Consider the following 3,952-nt stretch of genomic DNA (forward strand, 5'->3'; position numbering starts at 1 on the left):
GTTGGCTGGTTTCGTTGCAACGGAGGCACCCGCCGTTGCAACGATGGCTCGGAGCGTTGCAACGGAGGAGCCAAATTTTCATATCTCAGAATTGGCTCGTGCATTTTTCGTGAAATTTTGAGGGAACCTTGGTAATATTATGTGAAGGCTGCACAAAAAAATCCAGGTCAAAAATCGCACGTTTGCTCCGTTTTTCATTTTTTTTGAATTTCTGGCTTTCCGGGCGGTAATAAAATCGGCAAAAAAAATCGACACGGTGTAAATTCACCAAATTTGGGGGATGGAAAGATCTTATTTTTCTAGAGGTTGTTGCAAAAAATGGCGTCAAAATTAGACCTCTAGATCACTTTCCTTGAGTATGTCTCTTCACGGAAAAGGACGTCTACCCGTGGCACTTTGGTAATGGCTCGGCAGCCTATTATAGGGGGGAGGGGTGTCACGCTGCTGAAACTCGAGTTGCCCAAAGGCTTGCTGGGCGCAATGCCAGCAAGATGCACGTTGCCTTGCCATCCCCTAGGCACACTAGCAAGCACGTTGTGGTTGTGGTGTGCCGCCGGGCTCCCCCGCCCCCCACGGAGGCACCCGCCGTTGCAACGATGGCTCGGAGCGTTGCAACGGAGGAGCCAAATTTTCATATCTCAGAATTGGCTCGTGCATTTTTCGTGAAATTTTGAGGGAACCTTGGTAATATTATGTGAAGGCTGCACACAAAAATCCAGGTCAAAAACGCACGTTTGCCTCGTTTTTCATTTTTTTTGAATTTCCGGCTTTCCGGGCAGTAAAAAAATCGTCAAAAAAATCCACATGGTGTAAATTTACCAAATTTGGAGGATGGAAAGATCTTATTTTTCTAGAGGTTGTTGCAAAAAACGGCGTCAAAATTCGACCTCTAGAGCACTTTCCTTGAGTATGTCTCCTCACGGAAAAGGATGTCTACCCGTGGCACTTTGGTAATGGCTCGGCAGCCTATTATAGGGGGGAGGGGTGTCGTGCCTGCTGAAACTTGAGTTGCCCAAAGGCTTGCTGGGCACAATGCCAGCAAGATGCACGTTGCCTTGCCATCCTCTAGGCACACTAGCAAGCACGTTGTGGTTGTGGTGTGCCGCCGGGGTCCCCCGCCCCGGGTCCAAGGTCGAGCACGGGCGTCTGGCTGCGGCGAACCCCGATCACCGAAGGACCAACAAGAAGGGAAACACGTCCGTGCACGGCCCACCTAGGCACCACCTAGGGAGCATGGCGTGGTGGAGTTGTGCCTTGGGCACACGCTCGGGGCAACACCTTGTGCTCGGCCCAAGACTAGGGGGATCATCCCAAGTCCGAGCACGACGTGGGAACGGCGGGCGGCCTGTTCGCCCCCGCGAGGGGCAACGCGTCTTGCGCAGCCCAACGCTTGGCCAGGCCTAGTGTGGCGCACGACGCGGATGATGGATATGCGTGCGGCAGCGGGTGTCGTGGGCAGGGGGCAACGCGACGTGCTCGTCCCAGCACTTTGAGGGGGCACGTTGCGGAAGACGGTTACCTGTTCGTGTCCACTCCCGAGTGGCAACGTGTCGTGCTCGCCCTACATCTAGGGTCGACGTACGACGGTGCCCGATGCGGTGTGGGTTGGGCGTGTTGCTTAAGACGGTGCGGCTGTTCGGCTATCGCTCGAAGCACCTCACGCATCTGTCTGTCCCTTGAATATTCTTCGTCGCTTCCCCCGATCCCTGCCCAGTGGCGCTGACTCGGCTACCTCGTGCGCTTCCGCTTGCCTGCACGCGCCTAGGCGTGCGGGGTGCGGTTCGTCTGGGCGTGCTGTGTTTGCGGACCGTGGTGGCGGATGAGCGGTGTGTGGGTTGTGCGTGTGGCTTTATCTAGACGGTGCAGCTGTTCGGTTATCGTCCGAAGCGCCTGACGGTTCGGGCTGTCCCTCGAGTCTCCTTCGTCCCTTCCTTTGAAACCTGTCCAGCGGCGTTGGCTCGGCCCTCCCGTATGCTTCCGCTTGCCTGCACGCGCCTAGGCGTGCGGGGCGCGGTTCGTCTGGGTGTGCTGTGTTTGCGGACCGTGGTGGCGGATGAGCGGTGTGTGGGTTGTGCGTTGATGCTACGATTTTAAGAAATTGCACGATCGGCAAAAATTCCTTCCGGCAAGTGCACCGGTTATCGTCAAGTAAAAACTCACAGTAGAGTGAGGTCGAATCCCACAAGGATTGGTTGAGTGAGCAATTCGGATTAGAAGTGTGTTCTAGTTGAGCGGAATCAAGATTTAGATGAGAATTGCGGAATGTAAAATTGCATGAATTAAAGAGCGAGAAGCTAAATTGCTGAAATTAAAAAGGGATCGGGGTGATTGCATGAATTTATTGCAACGGATGCTGGTGACGTTGCAACGGAAGCTGGGGGCGTTGCAACGTTGGCTGGGGGCGTTGCAACGGAGGCAGGGCGCGTCGCAACGTTGGCCGGGGGCGTTGCAACGGAGGCAGGGTGCGTTGCAACGTTGGCCGGTGACGTTGCAACGGAGGCAGGTCGCTTTGCAACGGATGCTGGGATCGTTGCAACGGAAGCTGGGGGCATTGCAACGTTGGTTGGGGGCGTTGCAACGGATGCTGGTGACGTTGCAACGGAGGCAGGGCGCGTTGCAACGTTGGCTGGGGGCGTTGCAACGTTGGCTGGAGGCGTTGCAACGGAGGCAGGGTGCGTTGTAACGTTGGCCGGCGACGTTGCAACGGAGGCAGGTCGCTTTGCAACGGAGAGCTGGGGGCATTGCAACGTTGGCTGGGGGCGTTGCAACGGAGGCAGGGCGCGTCGCAACGTTTGCTGGGGGCGTTGCAACGGAGGCAGGGTGCGTTGCAACGTTGGCCGGTGACGTTGCAACGGAGGCAGGTCGCTTTGCAACGGATGCTGGGATCGTTGCAACGGAAGCTGGGGGCATTGCAACGTTTGCTGGGGGCGTTGCAACGGATGCTGAGCGCGCTGCAACGTTGGCTGGTGTCGTTGCAACGGAGGTAGGGCGCGTTGCAACGGAGGCAGGTCGCGTTGCAGCGGATGCTGGGGACGTTGCAACGGAGGCAGGGTGCGTCGCAACGTTGGCTGGGGGCGTTGCAACGTTGGCTGGACGCGTTGCAACGGAGGCAGGGTGCGTTGCCACGGTTGCTGGTGACGTTGCAACGGAGGTAGGGCGCGTTGCAACGGATGCTGGTGACCTTGCAACAGAGGCAGGGCGCGTTGCAACGTTGGCTGGGGGCGTTGCAACGGATGCTGGGGGCGTTGCAACGGATGCTGGGCGCGTTGCACCCAAGTCCGAGCACGACGTGGGAATGGTGGGCGGCCTGTGCGCCCCCGCGAGGGGCAACGCGGCTTCCGCAGCCCAACACTTGGCCAGGCATAGTGTGGCGCACGACGCGGATGATGGATATGCGTGCGGCAGCGGGTGTCGTGGGCAGGGGGCAACGCGACGTGCTCGTCCCAGCACTTTGAGGGGGCACGTTGCGGAAGACGGTTACCTGTTCGTGTCCACTTCGGAGGGGCAACGTGTCGTGCTCGCCCTACGGCTAGGGTCGACGTACGACGGTGCCCGATGCGGTGTGGGTTGGGCGTGTTGCTTAAGACGGTGCGGCTGTTCGGCTATCGCCCGAAGCACCTCACGCATCTGGCTGTCCCTTGAATGTTCTTCGTCGTTTCCCCCGAACCCTGCCCAGCGGCGCTGACTCGGCTACCTCGTGCGCTTCTGCTTGCCTGCACGCGCCTAGGCGTGCGGGGCGCGGTTCGTCCGGGCGTCATGTGTTTGCGGACCGTGGTGGCGGATGAGCGGTGTGTGGGTTGTGCGTGTGGCTTTATCTAGACGGTGCAGCTGTTCGGTTATTGTCCGAAGCGCCTGACGCTTCGGGCTGTCGCTCGAGTCTCCTTCGTCCCTTCCTTTGAAACCTGCCCAGCGGCGTTGGCTCGGCCCTCCCGTATGCTTCCGCTTGCCTGCA

At 58.5% G+C, this 3,952-nt stretch overlaps 2 long non-coding RNA genes across 2 annotated transcripts; both read right to left on the reverse strand.

Moving 5' to 3' along the window:
- Window positions 1,103-2,097, reverse strand: LOC110271551. Its single transcript, XR_002362177.1, has 2 exons — window positions 1,941-2,097; window positions 1,103-1,706 (listed from the first exon to the last, which is right to left on the reverse strand). It is a non-coding gene; the product is annotated as an uncharacterized LOC110271551 (long non-coding RNA).
- Window positions 3,567-3,952, reverse strand: LOC110271550. Its single transcript, XR_002362176.1, has 2 exons — window positions 3,903-3,952; window positions 3,567-3,668 (listed from the first exon to the last, which is right to left on the reverse strand). It is a non-coding gene; the product is annotated as an uncharacterized LOC110271550 (long non-coding RNA).

This window comes from Arachis ipaensis, chromosome B01, assembly GCF_000816755.2.
Source record: "Arachis ipaensis cultivar K30076 chromosome B01, Araip1.1, whole genome shotgun sequence".
NCBI classification, from domain to species: domain Eukaryota; kingdom Viridiplantae; phylum Streptophyta; class Magnoliopsida; order Fabales; family Fabaceae; genus Arachis; species Arachis ipaensis.